This window comes from Ascaphus truei, chromosome 18 (assembly GCF_040206685.1).
Source record: "Ascaphus truei isolate aAscTru1 chromosome 18, aAscTru1.hap1, whole genome shotgun sequence".
Classification (NCBI taxonomy): Eukaryota; Metazoa; Chordata; class Amphibia; order Anura; family Ascaphidae; genus Ascaphus; species Ascaphus truei.
In genome coordinates, this window is record NC_134500.1 from 39,457,854 (window position 1) to 39,481,447 (window position 23,594).

The following is a 23,594-nucleotide window of genomic DNA, read 5'->3' on the forward strand; positions in this document are numbered from 1 at the left end:
AATATCTTGTTTGAAAACGTACATTTATGCATAAAAGACCGACAACTACATAGTTCCACTGTGTTTTGAACAACGGACCTTCTGCGTGTTAAGCAGATGTGATAACCACTACACTATGGAACTCTTAAAATTGTTTCCTGAAACAGCTTTTCTGTCCGCAAGAAAGCACATCAGATTCATTTGTGTGTGATCAATATCATGCTTAAATTGAGCTTACGTTTTCTGTTTAATAATATATATTTCAAGAAGTACACTTGAACAAACAAGAATCTTACACTATTTAGTAAAGAAAAAATTGTCTGAAAAGATACTAAAACCATAACCCATATTTCTGGATTCAAGATTTCCGTTGCCGTCACAATATCGTGTTTGAAAACGTACATTTATGCATAAAAGACAAGACACCTACATAGTTCCACTGGGTTTTGAACCCAGGACCTTCTGCGTGTGAAGCAGACGTGATAACCACTACACTGTGGAATTCTTAAAATTGTTTCCAGAAACAGCTTTTCTGTCCGCAAGAAAGCACATCAGATTCATTTGTGTGTGCTCGAAATCTTGCTTAAATTGAGCTTACGTTTTCTGTTTAATAAAATATATTTCAAAAAGTAAACTTGAACAAACAAGAATATTACTCTATTTGGTAAAGAAAAAATTGTCTGAAAGGATTCTAAAACCATAACCAATATTTCTGTATTCAAGATTTCTGTTGCCCTCACAATATATTGTTTGAAAACGTACATTTAAGCATAGAAGACAAGACAACTACATTGTTCCACTGTGTTTTGAACAACGGACCTTCTAAGTGTTAAGCAGATGTGATAACCACTACACTATGGAACTCTTAAAATTATTTCCTAAAACAGCTTGTCTGTCCGCAAGAAAGCACATCAGATTCATTTGTATGTGCACGAAACCTTGCTTAAATTGAGCTTACGTTTTCTGTTTAATAATATATATTTCAAAAAGTACACTTGAACAAAAAATAATCTTACTCTATTTGGTAAAGAAAAAATTGTCTGAAAGGATACTAAAACCATATCCAATATTTCTGGATTCAAGATTTCCGTTGCCGTTACAATATCTTGTTTGAAAACGTACATATATGCATAAAAGACCAGACAACTACATAGATCCCCTTTGTTTTCAACAACAGACCTTCTGCTTGTTAAGCAGATGTGATAACCACTACACTATGGAACTCTTAAAATTGTTTCCTGAAACAGCTTTTCTGTCCGCAAGAAAGCACATCAGATTCATTTGTGTGTGATCAATATCATGCTTAAATTGAGCTTACGTTTTCTGTTTAATAAAATATATTTCAAAAAGTAAAGTTGAACAAACAAGAATCTTACTCTATTTGGTAAAGAAAAAATTGTATGAAAGGATTCTAAAACTATAACCAATATTTCTGGATTCAAGAATTCCGTTGCCGTCACAATATCTTGTTTGAAAATAAACATTTAAGCATAAGAGACAAGACAACTACATAATTACACTGAATTTTGAACACAGAACCTTCTGCGTGTGAAGCAGATGTGATAACCACTACACTATGGAACTCTTAAAAATGTTTCCTGAAACAGCTTTTCTGTCCGCAAGAAAGCACATCAGATTCATTTGTGTGTGCTCGAAATCTTGCTTAAATTGAGCTTACGTTTTCTGTTTAATAATATATATTTCAAAAAGTACACTTGAACAAACAAGAATCTTACTCTATTTGGTAAAGAAAAAATTGCCTGAAAGGATTGTAAAACCATAACCAATTTTTCTGAATTCAAGATTTCCGTTGCCGTCACAATATCTTGTGTAGAGTGGCGGCCGAACTGAGTTAGAGGGCCTCATGCAGTAAGCGCCGATAAGGCTTTTTTGGCATTTTCCCGCCAAAATTGGATTTGAGATTCAGTAAGCGCCGATAAGTGCTCAAAATCGGCAGTTTTTCGTGCTGAAAATTTTTTATCGCCATGCGGCTGCCGATAAGCCACTTATCTGTATTTTTCGGCACTTTTAGAAATCGGCTGTATTCAAGTAGCCCCGATCAGCTTTTCGGTGCTGATCGGCACTCAGAAATGGAGATTTTATCGGCAATTGGTCCCGCCAACTAAAGTTGGCAAGTTGGAGGGGATAACGAACGGCAAGGTTGCCGGAACGGCACTTAGAAACAAAACCTCTTCTCTACATCAATGGAGTCAATGGAGCGGGGACTTATAACATTATAGTAGTGTTTACGTTCTATTGCTCATAATACAAATGTGCTTGGCATTACAGTGTCGAGGTCATTCACTTCATCGTGTGACCCCTTACGTTTATTATTTGCATAACATTGTACTTTTATATGTTATGATGATTTGCGTGTCACATTAGTCTTCATGTTATGATTTGTCAAGGGAAAATCCTATACTCAACCCTTAAGGAGCAGCTCACATCATATCAAACATGTTACTTAAGTGTGCTTCAATTTATTATATGATGTACTGTAACACATTTCACACATCTAACACATCCAGCGTATAGTAATGTTGTTATACATCATACAATGCTTGTAATGTATAACGCATGATCAAACGTAAATGTAGCTGTTTGTTTTCATGTTTACATGTACTTTGTGACCTCCCTCTTTTCATGACGTCCGCAATTGGACACTCAATAACATTGCATGTTTACATTGTACACGATGCATTACAATCACTTCATGCTAACTTATACACACATCTAGAATAGTTACTCATTTTTACACGTTTGAAACTTAATCAATAGCAACTATCCTGATGGCATTAAATTATGCATATGCACGTTAGAATTACTTCATGTGAACATGTGTCAATAACATGCCAAATTAGACATGTTGCAACGTAGTTTTTCAACGTCAATGTCATGGTTGTAAACTAATTAGATGACAGAATGTTGCGTTCAGAAGTTGTACATGCATTACACATTCCACAAATACTTTCCAATAAATGCTTGTACAAAGCTTAACGTTACATCATTCTCAAATATCATGATTGCTTGGTGAACACACATAAATAATACTTTTAATTTCAAATGGATACACGTTGGGAGTCAACTACTTGGATATGTTAATGTAACACCTTGCACTTTAGCAAGTCACCTGACATCATCACAAAGGTATTTAAAGGAGGGCAATTACCTGCTCATTGACAGCTGCAGACCTGAAAATGATGCAAATGTTTATGAGACGGAGGAACATTCTATTGCACGAGTGGCTTGCTGATGGAGAGGGTGTCACAGGCCAAGGAAGGGACAGAGGCAGGGACAGTGGCAGGGACAGTGACAGGGACAGGCACGCGGACAGGAGAGGGAGAGGGAGAGATCAAGGGAGAGGGAGAGGGCAAGGAGATGAGAGGAGAAGAGAGAGGAGAGAAGTTGTGCCTCGTCCTCGTTTGTACAAGGAGAGAACCCTGTTAGATGGGATGAGTGAGGAGGAGATTGTAAGTCGCTATCGTTTGAGTTCAGCAGCAATCTTAGCTCTTTATGAAGAGATATGGGGAGATTTAGATTTTGTGACAGCCAGAGATCGTGCAGTCCCTGGGCTTGTTAAAATGCTGTGCTCATTACATTATCTTGCTTCCGTGTCATTCCAGACAATTGTGGGCATAGTGGGCGGGGTCTCGCAATCTACATTCTCGCAGGCCTTTACCCAGTTTCTATGTGCACTCAATAGACGCGCTAGGAATTATATTCATTTTCCTACAGAGCATAAAGAGTGGCTGGAAATCAGGAATGGCTTTTATACCATAGCCGGGATACCATGTGTGATGGGTGCAATCGATTGCACCCATGTTGCTTTGATCCCGCCTAGTCAGAGTGAGCATGCTTACCGCAACCGTAAGCACTACCATTCACTGAATGTACAGGTGGTATGCGATGCCACGATGACGATTATGCATGTGGTAGCCAAATTCCCTGGTTCCAGTCACGATTCCTCTATCCTGAGAAACTCATCAGTCTTCCATGCTTTCGAAGAAGGCTATTTTGGACCTGGTTGGCTGGTGGGTGAGTACATATTATGATGTGTTAACAAACAACTCTTGTTTTTCTAGGAAATGTTGTATGTTATAATGTTAACACTAATTGTTTCATATGTGTGCACGATGGATTATAGGTGACTCAGGATACGGAATTAAGCCGTGGCTGTTGACCCCGGTGCCAAACCCTCAAAGGGAAGCAGAGGAGGGGTACAATGTTGCCCATATATCTACGCGATCCGTCAGAGAGGACATTTGGGCTTCTCAAAACAAGATTTAGGTGTCTCAATGGAACTGGTGGGGCACTTCAATATAAGCCTGCTAAAGTGTCTGATATTATAATTGCATGTTGCATTTTGCACAATGTGGCACTCAGAAATAATGTTCAAACAGAAATATGTCAGGGTTTGGAGGAGGAGCATCCCGTCAATTTACCAGCTGACACTGAGCAAACAGCCAGTGGTGTTGAGACACGTCTGAAAGTCATAAACACATTTTTTTCATGTAAGCAAATACATATATGTTCATAGTACTACATAGATGTATTCATTCTTTGTTATGATAAATACATTTCTCCAAATACCAATCACTTAGGAAACAGATGAATATGGTTCGTTCACCTTTATCTTCTCTGCTGTGTGGACAAATGCATGTCATTCATCAACAGGTTGTATTATACTTCTTACCAATAAAAGTTGTTGTGTGTACGTGAAGAAATAATGTGTACAAAATGTATGTAGATAGAAAAAAAACGAATGGCGCACAGCCAGGGAGTCAGGTGTACAGCAAAATGTTTATATTTATTCAGTGCATGGTAGCAGACAAATTCACCCCTTGGGGGACAAAAGCAGGAACCTCCTACGCGTTTCAGACCAGCAGGTCCTTTATCAAGGAGTCTGGGGTGTGCAGGGATGAGGTGCATTATATACCTAGCTGTTAATAAGGTTAATTGCACGAAGCTGAGTGAAATTACGCCCCACGCCCAGTGCGCATGCGCATGACGTCACCCGGGGCGCCGATCCACCATCCCTAAGGATTCTGGGTATGGACCGCCCCCTGCTGTTGTCCGCGCATGCTCACATCAGACGTGAAGCCAGGGCAACCAGGTTAATCTCTGCCTCCATTTACGCCCATCGTGACGTCACTGCGGACCCGTGATAGGTTGAGGCACATCGCTGCACCACCAATGAATGCGGTGAGCAGACGATGCAGCCCCAATCCCCGAGGCTCCTGCAGGCATCTGTAAATGGACTTCACAAAGAGCAAAGTCTTAGAAAAACATAGAAATAATTGTATACACAGTGCGAGCAAGCTAATAAAAAGTCATTTTCCTAAATGCTCACATTGTGAAGAATACACCTCCTCACTGCACATCCCACAGATACAAAGACATACAGTGTATAAAAACGGACCACAACATTGGTCCATTAATAATAGACGTAGTGTCACAACATCTCACGTCTCACTTAAAATGTACACAAAAACAATATTAAAAGCAAAATAGTATAATCCTAAGACTATTTAACCTAAGTCTTTTTTATGTCTTCAATTGCCTCCAAGGGGAGGAAGAATCAACTGTGTTTATAGCATGTATTCATCAATATACATCCACATAACATAAATTTTAGTTATAGTGAACCATAACAAGTGATGTAAAAAAAATTTGGTAACATTCACATTCATTACTATGATTGAGGGCAACTATGGTTTTTGGGAATGGCCCCTGATGTCTACCATATAAATCATGAAGGCTCAGCAATATACCAGGACATAATACAACTCTGACAGAAATAGTGGCTCTAGTACATCCCATTTAGAGAACAGCATTCTAATAAACTGATAATTATGGCCTAGGATTTCAAGAAATGGCCTAAGTTCCATTCTATGTTTAGACCGCAGGGTGCTCTGGTCTGGAGCATAAAGATCCAGTATGCCTCCCTGCAGTCCAAAAGGTTGAGTAAATCTCCCCCTTTTTCTCTCATGAAGATTTTTTCAATTCCCTGAACTTTTAACCCCCTGATGTCACCTTTTGGGCAAATTGAAAAGTGTTTAGAGACAGGGTGAGATATGTCCCCCTTTTTTATTAATCTGACATGTTCAAGTATCCTGTTCTTGAGGGGTCTGATTGTCCTACCCACGTAATTAATTCCACACCCACAGGTTAGGAGGTAAATCACATATTGTGTATTACAGTTTATAAAAGATTTTATCGGAAATTCCTGATTGGACATACAACCCCTGAAATGTTGTGATGGAGTCATAAACTGACAAATTTTACAGCCTCCACATCTGTATGAGCCTTTTGTTACAAATTTTCTAATAGATGGAGGAGAAGAAGCAACATAACTTGGTGATATACACTACCGACACACTTTATTGAAGTGTGGTCGGTACCGCAAGCCGGGAAATCTCCCGGCTTGCTAGTGGCCGCCCCTCGGCGTGCCGCGCGTCATAGATGCGCGGTCACGCGTCATCGGGAGCGTGCGCCCCCTGCACGCGTGTCCAGGGGCTCCCCGAGGGCGCCCTGGTGTCCCGCGATCGCGGGACAGCGGCAGGGGGTTCCGGGGGACCCGGCGGACCCGGCAGCGGTAGGGAGAGCGCCCCGATCGGAGGGCGCTCTTCCGCTGCTTCGGCGTGCGCCCGTCACACTCGGGCGCGCGCCAGGCTACTGCTGCGGCACAGAACGGGCAAATGCTCGAATAAACTGTGCCGCAGCAGTATAGGTTGCAATGGTTTTCGCTTTACGGTAAACGAAACGGGGGCCCTTCTTAACACAGTCTTTTAGACTCCCATCCATCAGGAGGATGTTCCAATGCTTACGGATTATGTTCTGAACACCCTGACTGCATTTATTGTATTGTGTAATCATAAGGGGAACTTCCTGTTTTGAGATGTCGGTACCTTTATTATTGTTAATAGGTACAACTGCATCCTTACATGGATCACCCTGTCTTATTTTAAAGAGATCCTCCCTGTTAGTTAATGCCACTTCTTGGCGAGTATTAGTTAGGTGCTTCATATTGTATCCCCTCTGTTGGAAGCGGTGGCACAATTCCTCAGACTGACGAGAAAAACCCTCCTCTGTGGAGAAGTTTCTCCTCAGTCTGAGGAATTGGCCCTTAGGTATCCCCCTAATCACAGCAGGTGGGTGACAGCTGTCTGCTCTTAATAACATATTCCTTGAATTGGGTTTTCTAAATGTCTCGGTTTGGATTTGACCTTCAATATCCATGAACAACCGAAGGTTCAGACAGTCAATGTGGTGTGTGTTGATATTGTGAGTGAAAGCTAAATTTAAATCATTGGAGTTAATATATGTAAGGAAATTGTGCAGTGTATCTAAATCCCCATCCCAAATCATAATCAAATCATCGATAAACCTTCTATAAAAAGTGATATATTTCCGAAAAGGATTTGTGCTTGTGAAAATAAAAAGTGACTCCCACCACCCCATAAATAGATTAGCGTACACCGGTGCAAAGCTCGTGCCCATTGCCGTACCCCGTTGCTGAAGATAAAAAGTGTGATCAAATAAGAAATAATTGTGTGTCAGCAGAAATTTTATGGCATCCAAAATAAATGCTGTGTGAAATTGATTGCTATCTGGACCCCCGATAAAGTGATTGACAGCTGCCAAACCCTGATCGTGTCTGATGACTGAATAGAGGGACGTGACGTCCATGGTTACCCAAATAGAATGTGGGCTCCATGTTACATTCCTTAATTTAGTAATGAGATCCCCTGAATCCAACAGAAAGGAGGGTAGATCCCTGACAAAGGATTGCAGGAATTGATCAATGTATTTGGATAAGCCATCTCCCAAAGATCCAATAGACGAAATGATTGGTCTTCCCGGGGGGTCGACCAATGTCTACAATGAGTTCCATTAGTTTGAGACTGCACTGGTCCAATGTTGAAATCCAGTGCTGTTCAAACTGAGGGGTAGTGAACCCAAATGTTGGTACCTTTTTTACACGCAAACCCCTGGGGATCCTCTTATTTAGTATGTAATTTTCCAGGGAAATGATATCCCACCAGGCTCTGATGTTTAAGATTAAAAGTCTCTCCAATCTTTATTTAGAGGAGAAACAGGCACTTTTTTCTTTGCAGAAGAATTATAAGATTGTAATAAAAAATGCCGACAAGGGAGGAGCTGTGGAGGTGCAGAGTAGGGCTGGCTACATCAAGGAGGCCTATCGGCAACTTGGGGATGCCACCACCTACTCTGCACTACCAAGTGATCCCACAGAGGGTTTTTTGGAATCCTATAAAGAATTGCTAGAATTAGGGGTTATCACACAAGTTTTGAGCAAGACGGAAAGTGTATTTTTGGGGAATCCAAATCCGACTATACCAGTCTTTTACCATCTCCCAAAGGTCCATAAGACATTGGTTGACCCCCCGGGGAGACCAATCATTTCGTCTATTGGATCTTTGGGAGATGGCTTATCCAAATACATTGATCAATTCCTGCAATCCTTTGTCAGGGATCTACCCTCCTTTCTGTTGGATTCAGGGGATCTCATTACTAAATTAAGGAATGTAACATGGAGCCCACATTCTATTTGGGTAACCATGGATGTCACGTCCCTCTATTCAGTCATCAGACACGATCAGGGGTTGGCAGCTGTCAATCACTTTATCGGGGGTCCAGATAGCAATCAATTTCACACACAATTATTTCTTATTTGATCACACTTTTTATCTTCAGCAATGGGGTACGGCAATGGGCACGAGCTTTGCACCGGTGTACGCTAATCTATTTATGGCGTGGTGGGAGTCACTTTTTATTTTCACAAGCACAAATCCTTTTCGGAAATATATCACTTTTTATAGAAGGTTTATCGATGATTTGATTATGATTTGGGATGGGGATTTAGATACACTGCACAATTTCCTTACATATATTAACTCCAATGATTTACATTTAGCTTTCACTCACAATATCAACACACACCACATTGACTATCTGGACCTTCAGTTGTTCATTGATATTGAAGGTCAAATCCAAACCGAGACATTTAGAAAACCCAATTCAAGGAATATGTTATTAAGAGCAGACAGCTATCACCCACCTGCTGTGATTAGGGGGATACCTAAGGGCCAATTCCTCAGACTGAGGAGAAACTGCTCCACAGAGGAGGGTTTTTCTCGTCAGTCTGAGGAATTGTGCCACCGCTTCCAACAGAGGGGATACAATATGAAGCACCTAACTAATACTCGCCAAGAAGTGGCGTTAACTAACAGGGAGGATCTCTTTAAAATAATACAGGGTGATCCATGTAAGGATGCAGTTGTAACTATTAACAATAATAAAGGTACCGACATCTCAAAAGAGGAAGTTCCCCTTCTGATTACACAATACAATAAATGCAGTCAGGGTGTTCAGAACATAATCCATAAGCATTGGAACATCCTCATGATGGGTGGGAGTATAAAAGACTGTGTTAAGAAGGGCCCCCGTTTCGTTTACCGTAAAGCGAAAACCATTGCAACCTATATATCACCAAGTTATGTTGCTTCTTCTCCTCCATCTATTAGAAAATTTGTAACAAAAGGCTCATACAGATGTGGAGGCTGTAAAATTTGTCAGTTTATGACTCCATCACAACATTTCAGGGGTTGTATGTCCAATCAGGAATTTCCGATAAAATCTTTTATAAACTGTAATACACAATATGTGATTTACCTCCTAACCTGTGGGTGTGGAATTAATTACGTGGGTAGGACAATCAGACCCCTCAAGAACAGGATACTTGAACATGTCAGATTAATAAAAAAGGGGGACATATCTCACCCCGTCTCTAAACACTTTTCAATTTGCCCAAAAGGTGACATCAGGGGGTTAAAAGTTCAGGGAATTGAAAAAATCTTCATGAGAGAAAGAGGGGGAGATTTACTCAACCTTTTGGACCGCAGGGAGGCATACTGGATCTTTATGCTCCAGACCAGAGCACCCTGCGGTCTAAACATAGAATGGAACTTAGGCCATTTCTTGAAATCCTAGGCCATAATTATCAGTTTATTAGAATGCTGTTCTCTAAATGGGATGTACTAGAGCCACTATTTCTGTCAGAGTTGTATTATGTCCTGGTATATTGCTGAGCCTTCATGATTTATATGGTAGACATCAGGGGCCATTCCCAAAAACCATAGTTGCCCTCAATCATAGTAATCAATGTGAATGTTACCAATTTTTTTTTACATCACTTGTTATGGTTCACTATAACTAAAATTTATGTTATGTGGATGTATATTGATGAATACATGCGATAAACACAGTTGATTCTTCCTCCCCTTGGAGGCAATTGAAGAGATAAAAAGGACTTAGGTTAAATAGTCTTAGGATTATACTATTTTGCTTTTATTATTGTTTTTGTGTACATTTTAAGTGAGACGTGAGATGTTGTGACACTACGTCTATTATTAATGTGGACCAATGTTGTGGTCCGTTTTTATACACTGTATGTCTTTGTATCTGTGGGATGTGCAGTGAGGAGGTGTATTCTTCACAATGTGAGCATTTAGGAAAATGACTTTTTATTAGCTTGCTCGCACTGTGTATACAATTATTTCTATGTTTTCCTAAGACTTTGCTCTTTGTGAAGTCCATTTACAGATGCCTGCAGGAGCCTCGGTGATTGGGGCTGCATCGTCTGCTCACCGCATTCATTGGTGGTGCAGCTATGTGCCTCAACCTATCACGGGTCCGCAGTGACATCACGATGGGCGTAAATGGAGGCAGAGATTAACCTGGTTGCCCTGGCTTCACGTCTGATGTGAGCATGCGCGGACGACAGCAGGGGGCGGTCCATACCCAGAATCCTTAGGAATGGTGGATCGGCGCCCCGGGTGACGTCATGCGCATGCGCACTGGGTGTGGGGCGCAATTTCACTCAGCTTTGTGCAATTAACCTTATTAAAAGCTAGGTATATAATGCACCTCATCCCTGCACACCCCAGACTCCTTGATAAAGGACCTGCTGGTCCGAAACGCGTAGGAGGTTCCTGCTTTTGTCCCCCAAGGGGTGAATTTGTCTGCTACCATGCACTGAATAAAGGTAAACTTTTTGCTGTACACCTGACTCCCTGGCTGTGCGCCATTCGTTTTTTTCTATCTGCTGTATCTGGATCCTGGATCATCTGTGGCTGGCACGCCAGCAATCACCCCTGGAGATGACGTGAGTGGGTTTCAATGGTTTAGACTGTTATAGTTAAGTTGTGGCTGACGTCATTTGGTTACTTACAAGTCTATGGTTACCTACCCACTCCCACTGGTATCTCCAGGGTTAGTGCTTTATTGCAATTTGCACTGGATGTTATCACCTGGGGGTCGAGCACCCTACAACCCTTTTACTGCTGCGACACACTTTATTCGAGCAAATACCCAGTATGTACCTGGCAGATACCTGGAATGCGCCGCTCCTCACCTCAGACAAGCCCCATTGCGTTTGCCTTCCCAGCCATGGTTCATGCCTGGCTGACGGGCGGCTGATCTGTTAAATGATAATGATTAGGATTTAATAGGCTGCAATGCTTCGCGTGTCTACCAGTTGGCATAAATTCATGAATTGTAATGCAGTATATATATATATACTGTGCAGTATTGCAGCCAGCGGGAATAAAATGCTTCAATCCCTGCCTGGAAAATAACGCAATGCACTCGGGCAGAAAACAGTCACAAACCTCAATACACCCGAGTATACCCGAATTCGTGGGACTAGCCGAGCTCGAATAAAGTGTGTCGCCAGTGTACCTACAAAATGTATGTACATGCTGTTTTTGGTTATGCAGACACAATAAACCTACTATGTCCATAGTCATTAGCTAGTGCAGTATGGTTACATACAATGTTATTTTTGCAGTGTGACATGTGAGTCACAATGATGTGTACATCATTATGTATTTCATATCATATTTTTTGTATTCTACATGGTGTTTCATATCTAACACAAAATGGTCAATTTTGTGTGTTGCTTACCTTAATGAACATGTCATGACAATGATTTATATTCATTCATGTTTTCTTTTTCAAGGTATATCACTTCAATGACTGCTCATGGTATGTATTTCAATTTACATATGTCATAAGATGTGCAAACCTCGATATAGGTATAGTTACAGGATGTATAACAGAACGTACTGAAAAAGATGTGACTATTGAAACATGTTGTTTCTGTATTGTGTACGTGCGTTTAGCTACACTTGGTGGTTAATGTGCAGTGTATTTGAAAATCATTAGGGACATTACATAACATGTAATGTAGCAAACGTAACAACTTCCATTCATGTAATATAGGAGTGGGGGGAGAGAAGGGGATAAACCCTGCTCAACTATTGATTATGGGAGGAGAATATCCACTGATGCACATGAGTGATCTTAACACTCAATGCATGTTTGCCTGAAAATACACCAATGTTTTCAACATCATTAACATTGCAATGTATGTGATTAGTTGTTGTATCACTGCATCTTCATGTTGATTACTACATTGTCACATGTATATGTATAAGTCAAAGATGTGTGTTGACTTGACGTACATGTAACATGTGTCAAAATGTTTACACCATTCCAAAGTATAGTTCTTTGGATTCTCAACTTTTCCTAATTCATTCTACACAATGACAATGTTGTTAATATAATTTTAATTTCATTCACGTTAGTTATTCATAATGATCATGATCCTTTACAACTAATGTCAACATATGAATGTAAATGAAGTGGACATTTGCATACGCACACATTTCAGCAACAGTGTTTGTGTGTGTTGCAGTTTTTGTGTGATGCATGATTTTCTACGTGAAATAATATAAACAAACATACTAATGTTGCTTTTATCATTGGACACACTTAGCTGTGTATGTGTTGAACATTTAATAAAAAAACTAAACTATAGTTAGTCGTGAGAATAAAATTTACACACAAATGTTAATCTTTTCATGATCTTGAACTAACATTCAGTAGCTCATGCATGCAAGGTTAGCACGACAACTTAGTTAAAAAAACAAAACACATGACTACACAGTTTCTATCACCTCCCTATTGTTATTGTGTACGTTCAGATACAATGTCTACGAGTTGTTATGTAGCATTAACATTCTTTGACAAGTCACATGTGAGATTATACTATATAGTAGATTAATGTGTTTGCTGAGTGATAATGTTGGTTGCATATATCACAGGGCAATACATATAATGTTAGTAGGAAATAACCAAAAAACAATATAAGTTCTAACTTCAGTGCTTAGCAACATCATTATGTTAATTAAGTGCATAGTAAATATTGGCATAACAGGATAACATTATGTATTGATTGTTAATCTGCGCACCAAGCATTGAAAGCATTGTTACATATGTATTATAATAGTTGTTCGGTCGTCGTCACAATCATCTAATATAACGATTAGCTCATCTGAATTCATACATTGTTCCCATGTATTCATCCGTGACATCTGTGAAATACAGCAAACACATGATATTCAAAGATGGCACATTTATCTATGTCTAAGCATGACAACGCGTAACACATCTCTATATGATTGTGGATATTCACGCATAAGTAACGTATATGTTGAAAGTGCAAGGATAAAACCACAGATACAGAACTGTCATTTTTATAATGGCGTTGCTGCCATTACTACGGATATGATATTTCCGGTGCCTGTATACATAATAATGTGTGCGCACAACGTCTGTTGCGCGCTCAATTCACGAATGTGTGGACTAAGTCTTAGCGCATGCGCTAAACGATGTGTATGTTGTGCGTTCAATACATGTCCCTCCATGGTGCTGCTAGCAGCAAGCATATCATGGCTGGAAGTTATGATATGTAAGCGAAACAAAATCACTTCTACACACGTACATATGTAAACTTTGTAAACGGACGTGTGTCGACGGAAACAACGGACGATCAGCCAATGAGCGAACAAAAGACGTGTGACGTCATGTTAAGGCACCGTGAAATGCACGCTAACACTCCTCCCACTGAATTAACATTGGCCTCCAGCGCTGTGCACGCACCGCCCCACCGACGCGCGCGCATTACACACTGCACTGACCGTAACAATACGCTACGGGCACAGCCAATATGGTTTCACGCACGCATGTCGGCTGGGTTGGGGCTTGCATCCGTAAACCTTTTTTTTTGTTTCAAATTTTTTTATTAGGCAATTACAACATTTCACATTATTACAGTTATTTACAATACGTCGGCCTAATTCAGGTTTTTTTTCCAACTTTTTAACTGGAGAGGGGGGAGAAAGACTCAACGTCCCCCTGACCCACCTGGGTCTGCCGGGGAGGCGTGAGTGTGGAAACAGAGAGGGGGGAGCGGGGGGTAGAGAGAGTGGGGGGGATGGGGGGGTGGCAGGTAAGGGAGCTTGTACCCCTTTTTCCCTGCATTTGCAGCTCGGGTAGTGTCATGTGGCATTTCGGCTCATAAGAGTCATGTAGGTTTGCCATGACAATCATATATCGTTAAAGGAGGAACAGGACTGCCTTAGGAAAGCTGAGAGTCTCTCCATCTCCATCACCTCCTGCACTCTTTGTATTATTGTTCGCTTGGGGGGGGGGGACACTTTCTTCCAGGCGGCTGCCACCGCACATCTGGCCGCTGTGAGGATGAAGGAGATGAATTTACCTGTTGGTCGGTCCAGCGTCTCTAGGGGCCTGGCCAACAGGTAGGTTAGCGGGTCAATAGGTATCGTTAGGTCCGTGACCTCTTTTATCAAATTTTGTACGGTTTCCCAATACCTCTGAATTTCCGGGCATGTCCACCAAATGTGGGCCATGTCCCCCTTTTGACTGCAGCCTCTACAGCATAGGTCGGAGGCCAGAGGGTAGATTTGATTTATTCTAACTGGGGTAAGATACCAGCGAAACATTATTTTGTATATGTTTTCTTTGATTGTGGTACATATAGAGGTCCCTGAGGCATTTTCCCAGATACTTTCCCAGTCCTCTCGGTCTATAACTATGCCCAATTCTGCTGCCCAATGTAGCATATAGTCATGTGTGGGGGCTTCTGTGGCCCTCTCTAGTTCTGCACAAATTTGCGTTATCAGACCTTTCTGGTGAGCTGTTTCTCTACAGAGCCGCTCGAAACCTGTGAGAGGGGGAAATTCCAACGTTGGGGATAATGTTTGAATAAAGTGCCGAATTTGTAGGTATTTGAAAGCGTTCAGTCCTACTATTTCATATTTGTTTTGCAAATTTTGATAGCTCAGGAACTCCCCGAAGCTCAAGAGGTCGGCAACCGCTCCAATATTTTTTGCTTTGAATTGATCAAATTGTCTGGGCTCACAGCCAGGAGGGAATTTTGGCTTTTTATGAATTGGTGTTAGTTGGGATTGAGGTGTTGTGAGCTTATATTTGAATTTGCTTTTCATCCAGGTCTCCCATGTGTGTCTCATCGATCCTAATTTGAATTTGCTATTCTGCATGTCTTCCCTGCTCAGGGACCAAAGGCAGGCTGGCAGCGAAGGCATCCCGGCATATTGTGTTTCTATAGCTAGCCAACAGTATTTATTTGGGTTGGTGTTCCAGACTACTGCCTGTCGTAGTTGGGCGGCCAGGTAGTATCTTGTGATGTCTGGAACACCAAGTCCTCCTCTCCCCCTTGAGGCCAAGAGAACTGTTCTGGCGACTCTGGGTTTTTTACCCTGCCAGATGAATTGGAGGATTAGTTTTTGTATATTTTTCAACTCCGAGCCAGGGATGTGGACTGGGAGGGTTTGGAAATAGTATAGTAACCTACGGAGTACGTTCATTTTGACTGAGATCATTCTCCCGATCCATGATATCTGGTATCCTCCCCATTTATCTAAATCTTGTTTAATTTTTTGGAACAGGGTCGGATAATTATGCTTGTACAAGGTTTGGTAGGTCCTCGATATCTTAACTCCCAAGTATTTGATACAAGAGGAGCTCCAACGGTAATTAAAGTTTAATTTGAGGAGTTTCACCTCTGGCTCTGGCAGGCTTAGATTCAGGGCTTCTGATTTATCGTTATTTATTTTATATCCTGAGATTTTTCCAAAATCCCGGAGTTCCTTTTGAAGATTGGGAAGGGAGATTTGAGGTTTGGAAAGGGTCAAAATAACATCATCCGCGAATAGGGATATTTTGTGCTGCCTGTGTCCAATTTCTATTCCTTGGATGTCTATATTGAGTCGTATAGCTGATGCCAGTGGTTCTATGGTTAGTGCAAAGAGGAGAGGAGATAGGGGGCATCCCTGACGAGTTCCATTTGTAATCTCGAATCTCTGGTTATTGCCCCCTGGAAGTTTTACCGTTGCTGATGGGTTTTGATATAGTCTACGGACCCCCTCTAGGTATGCGTCTTTGAAGCCGAATTTGCACATAGTATGGTCCAGGAATTGCCAGTTTATTCTATCGAATGCCTTGTGTGTGTCTAGGCTTAAAAGTAAAGCTTTGGTGCCTGTGAGGTGGACCTGATCAATAATATTGATTATCTTCCGAGTATTGTCCGAGGCTTGCCTGCGACAAATCCTACTTGGTCGTTATTGATTAATCTCGGTAAGATGGGGTGTAGTCTGTTTGCAAGTATTTTACTATATAATTTGAGATCACTGTTGAGAAAGGAGATTGGACGATAGCTTCCACATTGCATCGGGTCCCTGCCTTCCTTATGTATAATAGCCAGATTGGCGAGAGACATTGATGGGGGGATTTGGTTCCCTTCTATAAAATAGTTAAATGTTTTTAGGAGATGCGTGGATAGGGTAGACAAGAATCTCTTATAATAGACGTTGGTGAAGCCGTCAGGGCCAGGTGACTTAGTATTCTTTAGTGATTTGACCGACCTCTTCCAGTTCCTCTTTTGAGATCTCAGCGTTGAGGACTGTGTTTTCCTCCTCCGTTAAGGTGGGGAGTTGGCATTTGTCTAGGTATTGGGTTATTAGTTCTGTCGCTATTGGTGCAGGTCGGCCATTTTTGGATCTTAAGTTATACAGTAGAGTTCCTTATAGTATTTTGTGAATTCTGCTGCGATTTTGTTGTCATTATATTGTATCTCACCAGACCTGCTCTTAATCGCTGTAATTTGGGACCTTTTTTGTACCCCTCTTAGTTTACTGGCTAGTAGTCTATCGGCCTTGTTACACTTATCGTAATATTGTTGATTGGTCCATTTGAGGGCCTTCTAAACATCCTCCAGCTGAGTTTGTCTAAGTTTGGTTCTGGCTGTTATCAATGTTTTGTATATTTTTTTTGAGGAGTTAGCCTTATGGGCTTGTTCTATTGTTTTGATACTATCCGTGAGCTCTTTGATTAGTGCTTGGAGGGCTTTTTTCCTGTGGGATGCGATGGAAATAAATTTCCCTCTAATGGTTGCCTTATGGGCTTCCCATAGGATTGCTGGAGAGGAGACCGTTCCTGTGTTGAAGGAGAAGTAGTCCTTAAGTGAGGATCTAACTTCCCTTTCTATCTCTGGGTGATTAAGTAGCGAATCATTTAGTCTCCAGGAGTAGTTTGTTGTTTTTTCGAAAGGGATTGACAGTGTGAGAGTGATTGGGGCGTGGTCGGACCAAGTGATTGAGCCAATGTCTGATTCAATGGCTGCCGCCATCACATTATTAGTGGTCAGGAAGTGGTCGATACGAGAGTAGGTCTGGTGAGGTGCTGAGAAAAAGGTGTAGTCTCTCTGACCCTGATGTTGGGATCTCCATACGTCTATCAGTGAGAACTCGCTTAAGATTTCCCTGAACCTTTTCCCCTTGATCTGGGAGTGGGTTGTGCGGGATGGGCCCACTGTGGTTGATCTGTCCTTGGTGGGGTTTAAGACCATGTTTAGGTCTCCTCCCACTATCATCGATGACAGATATCCCGGGTCAACGCCCTCGAGAACGGTTTGTAAGAATTCTGTTTGGTTCTCGTTTGGGGCGTCATTGATTAGAGCATTTGCTGAGCCCGCTATGGAGCCATATACCATTAGGAATCTACCCTCTGGGTCCACCGTTGTTTTGACATGATTGAATGGGGTGCCTTGTCTGATCAGGATAGACACACCCCTTTTCTTACTACTGAATGATGCAAAAAAGCACATTGGGAACAATTTTTTGAATAAATTTGGGGGGTCCTGTGATGTGAAGTGGGTCTCCTGCAAGAATATAATGTCTCCCCCTGATTTTTTCATGTCCAGAAGGGCTAGCCTTCTTTTTCGGTTATTTTGTAATCCTTTGACGTTTAATGAACGGACTTTAATTGGGGCCGTGGTGGTCATTATAAATTTGTAGTAGTTCGGGGTCTTGGGGTCCCTCCTTTCCCACTAGGGGAGACCTTGTTTTTATGTTCTAAAGTCCCTTTGTGACTTAGGCCGCCCATTGGGCTGAACCTCCTTCCTGGGGGGATGTACTGAGCTTGCCATTGAGGAGGGGGGCAGGGGGAGGGGGGAGGGGGGAGGGGGAGGGGGGGTAAAGATCTGCTGGGACAGGACCAGCAGATGGAGAAAAGATAGGAGTAGGGCCTGTTTTGGTCCTAAAGTGGTGTCGCCTGGTCTTTGGACGACCGGCATTTGGGCTTGGATGCCCTTCTGGGGTGTGTCTGGCTCTGACGATCGGGCCGCAACTGAGGGGGGCCAGACCCTGAGTTGCTTTTGCGTGGCTCTTTCCCCATTCAACTCCCCCGTTCAAAGTTTGAACCCCGTCATGAACTATATTTGTTGGTGACTAGGGGGGGAGGGGGGGAGGGAGGATAGGGGGGGGGAGGGAGGATAGGGGGGGGGAGGGATAGGGGAGGGAGGAGAATGGGGGGGGTTAATGTTGGTTCTGTCTTATTTCACCTTACATAGTACAATATCAGTGGGGTTATTACATTTGTGTGGAAAGATAGAGTTCTCATATAAACAACCTTGCTTTGTACGCAGTGGCCTGGTGGTGAGGGGGGACCAGTTTGTTGAGGGGGGTGGGGGTAGAGAGGAAGGGAAGTGGGGGCGGGGGAGGGGAGGGGGGGGTTAAAGGGGTAGGGTGCTAAAGGAGTAGGGAGGGAGGGGGTTAAGGGGGTGAGGGATGTGAGGAAGGGGGGTGGGGGAGTGAGTGGGGGGGGGGAGTGGGGGGCGAGGGGGTGGAGGGAGGGGAAGGGGAAGGAAGGGGGGTGGGCGGTTGCATTTCCTAAGCATCATCACATTTTTGATCAGGAGAAACAGTTCCTTGAATAGCCTCACATTGTTGGCAGGACATAACATAACATAACATAACATCGACTTGTGCCGCATAACATTCTTGAACAGATTTAAGCAGGCTTTGACATTGCCCTGGGCTTTTTTTTTGGTTTTTGTTTGTCAGTGTCAGCAGGGTTTTATATCCCTCTGTACCTCGCAGCAGTATGCAAACAGAGTGTAATATTACTTTTTTAATTTTTATTAACTCATTCTATAGGCTGTATACTATGTGTTCCCTGGGGGAGGGTTGTGGCTGCAGCTGGCCGTGTGGTGGGGGGGGGGAGTTCTCTTGTTCAGACCTTCCTTGGTCATTTCAGGGGTGACTGGGTGCTGCTTGGGGGTGAGGTGGTGGGGGGCAGAGGGGATGTTAGATGGTGTGCTAGGGTGGGGGGGAGGGGGGCCTTTGTTGGGAGGAGAGGGGAAGGGGGAAGGGGGGAGGGGTAGGTCCGTGGGGGGGAGAGGGGGAGGGGGCAGTCCCTTGGGGGGCCGGGGAAGGGGGGGGTTAGGGGGAGGTTGGACTGGGGAGGTGGGGGGGGATGGGGGGAGGGGGGGATCTAATTATATTGTGTTAGTGTTACTTGCTTTCTATTTATGTGTCTGATCATATTGTGTTCTTTATCACTGCGTGTGGCATTTGTTCCTGATTGTCGCAACCTTGGGTCTACGTTCATTTGCGTGTGTGAATTGACAGGTGGCGCTGCAGATCTCTTAGTGATAAGCCACTGGAGCTTGTTTTGTTTTGCATATATTAGCCTCTGGTTATCTGCATTTTCACAGCATACATATTATTCCGCGGGCATTCATTAATCTTAGGTCACCGTTCCTCATGGTTAAGTGTGTGGGTGGAGGTAACAGCTTTATACACAGTTGTCCCGTTTCGGTTATTGTCTCCTCCCTGCCAGGCCCCCCCCGGCTGCGCGGCACCGGCTGAGGGGGACCATCTATGGGGGGGGGGCATGGTTCTCTGATCCACCCGGGCTTCAACTGAATCGGCCAGTGGGGGTTGGATCATTGGCCCCATCTCTGGACTGTGGGGTTGGTCAAGAGGTTCCTCTAGCTGTTGGGCCCAAAATGGCCGCTGTTGTCTAGATAGTGAGAGGGGGCCGCTGGGTACGGTTCCATTTTAGCTCGTTGTGTGACCCCCCCCCCCCTACCTCCCCCGACCGGGCCCGCCGCTGCCGACCCGCCTGGCTCTGTCAATTTAACCCGGGGATTTGGGTTACTTACGCTTGCTGGGGCAATTCGTCCTGTGCCCGGGAGACCATGATATTGGGGAGCTCCGACTCTCTGGGTCAGGAACCCCACACGGGGGGGGGGGGCTGGGGGCCAAAAAGCCGAAAAGCCGGGGGGGCCGACAACAAGGAGACACGGGGGGGGGGGCAGGTGCTCTTCTGCTCCCCCCCAAACTCCCTCCAACTCCCTCCCCTGCGTGAAGCTGGGCCACTCGTCTCCCGACATCCTGGACCTCGTCTCTCGTTTCAGGTGAGTGAAGTGGGTGATGTGAGTGGCTGCGAGGATTTGAGAGCGATGCTGTTCTTTTGCCGGTTGCTTCTTTTCCTTTGGCGTGTCAGTGTGACCATCCCCGGCGGCGCTTGCTTCCTCCCTGCGGTGCTGTCATGGTGGGGTCTTTGGGCCATTCTTGGAAACGGTGCCTTTGTATGAGCTGTGAGTGTGGGTTCCTTATTTATGCCGCTGGCCCCGCTGACCTGCAAGCCTTTCCGATGCCCTGATCGGGGGCTCTTCTGGCCTGGGTCCTTCGGGTTCTCCAGCTGGAGGGGGGAGTGAGGCTTAATGCCTTTGCAAAATGTTCCATGTCCTCCTGGTGCTTAATTGAGAGCATCTTGCCATTGCGCTGAACCATTAGCCTGAATGGGAAACCCCATTTATATTTTACACCGCTGTCCCGCAGTAGTATGGTTAACGGTCTTAATTCTTTCCGGCGATCCACGGTGCATTTGGAGAGATTGTTATAAAGTTGTAGTGGGCTGTCCTCAAACGTGATGAGCTCTTTGGTTCGGGCAATCTCCATTATTTTCTCTTTCACTGAGAATCTATGGAGCTTGACTATTACGTCTCTCATCCTTTTTGGATCCTCTGACTGTGGGCCAAGGGAGCGGTGAGCCCTGTCCATTTTGAGGTCCTTCTGACCCAGGTCTCCACTTAGTGAGGCGAAGAAGTCCAGGAGGTAGGTCTTTTGCTGGCCCGGGAGAACCGACTCGGGGATACCTCTGATTCATATGTTCTGTCTCCTGTCGCGATTTTCCTGATCTTCTAGGCATTCCCGGAGATTTTCTACCTCAGCCCTGAGCCGGTAGATCTCGTTTGCGGCTAGTTCTTGGGCCTGTGTGGTGTCCACCATTTTGACTTCTAGGGCCTCCGTGCGCTCCTTGAGGCTTGTTATCTCCTGTTTTAACTCTGTAACTGCCGCTCTGAGATCGGCCTTTAACGAGGCGTGCAGTTCGTTTAGCATTTCTGCCATGAGTTCTTTCATGCCCTCCGAAGTGAGTGCTTCAGCCGCCTGTGCTGGTGCTTCCTGCCGGTCCTGCGTTGGGGCATTTTGTTTGGGGCTGCGTGCGCTTGATGGTCCCACGCCATCTTGGCTTCTCGCAGTCGTCTCTGAACTCCGCGGGGAGAATAGTTTAGTTACTGCCTGTGCTGTCTGGGTTTTTTGCTTGCTCGCCATGCCGGCCAGGTCTGTGGATCTGGAGATGTGCTTTTAGAGGGGGAATTTTGGGGGGAAAGTGCCTCTATTCGTTTATTTATGAGAGGGTCTGGGGAGCTCCTCTGCTACACGTCCATCTCTGTCGGCGTCCTGGCCACCATCCGTAAACCTTTTTAAGGACGCCTTAGAACATGACAACGGTCCCACGTCATATGTTGGCGACACTTTGTTTTTCGATGTTGAATGCTAAACAATGAGGTGTGTGTGTGTTACAGTTAGTGTAACATGTAGAAATGATAATTTAAAAGTGATAATAATCTAGGTTTTGTGACTCCATCAACAATGTGTAGTAATGGTTCGTCATGTAGTATATTGTTATAGGAAATAATGTCTTTGTGCACGCTACATGTAAGCCTGTCTGCAATGTTGGCCTGTATCCACACATTTGGCTAACAAATGGTGTATATTATAAATGTAGACATATATAATGTGAGTAAAGGCATAACGAAATTTGTATTTACCATTCTTGTACTGTAGAAGTCAAAACTGATTTGGCTGCAACTGCTCGCTCCAGGAAGGCACAACAGTATCATCCATGGTTGAGGCAACCGTTGAATCCTGAATCACACACATCTCCATGAGGTGGTCATATGGATCTGCAGTGGCTTCTTCAAACAAGACGTCCGGAGGTACGTACAGTTGTTGGTTGTTTTCCCATCCACATTGGTATTACCCATATAAGTTTGGATACATATCATAGTAGTTTTGTCCATCTTGCATCTGGTCTTGATGAATGGAGTGTGCAGGTACAGCAGCAGACGCGACAGTCGGTGCGGCTTCAGTGTAACTGGTATTAGGCAAATATATGCTATTTAACAGAAGATATGTTCCATGTTCCATGGTAATTTTAAATGATGGTGCAACATGCCAACATCCATATCGTTGATCTAGCCGATCATGGACACGCTCAAATCATTCATTTGCGGATAAAGTGAATCGTACAGAAGTTTTAAAATTTGTTTGTCTGGCTGGTTCTTGGTAGTATGGATATTTCTTTTGGATCAAGTCATAGATTAGGGCAACGGTTGCCCTCTTCTCATCTGTTGATTCGATAGCTTCATAAGTCATAAATTTGTATGATTTACGTGGATGGCTGTGCAATGTGGAAGCTTCTGCCATTTCTTCTCTGTTGAACTGTACAGTGTCTAAGTTGAGAGCATACAGATGTCTGCTGAATGTGTGAATGTGTGAATGTGTGAATGTTATCTTCGCGGTTTGGTCCAAGGTTATAATACAACCTCACTGTTATACGCCTAGGTTTTCTCTCACCAGAAATGTGTTACAATAATTGGCTGAAATTCTTTGTCTAAGATACTCTTTTCACAGGAATCGAAACTTGTATTACGGCTTATTCAATCAACATGTGCAAAACAAGTTGACGATTTTAATTAAAATAACAATGTGTGTGAAATCTTGTACAGTGGTAGAATGAACTGTTTTCGGCTTACACTAACCTATAATTACCCCCACACACACATCTGTTTGTCTGTTTTTCTCTCTCTCTGTTTCTCTCTCTTTCTCTCTCTGTTTGTCTCTGTCTTTCTCTCTCTTTGACTGTCTCTGTTAGTCTCTCTTGATATATACATAGATATATATATATAAAATATATATATATAATTAATTTTATATATCATTAACTATATATTGTGTGTTTATGTGTATGTCTATATATATATATATATTTGTGTGTGTGTGTGTGTGTGTGTG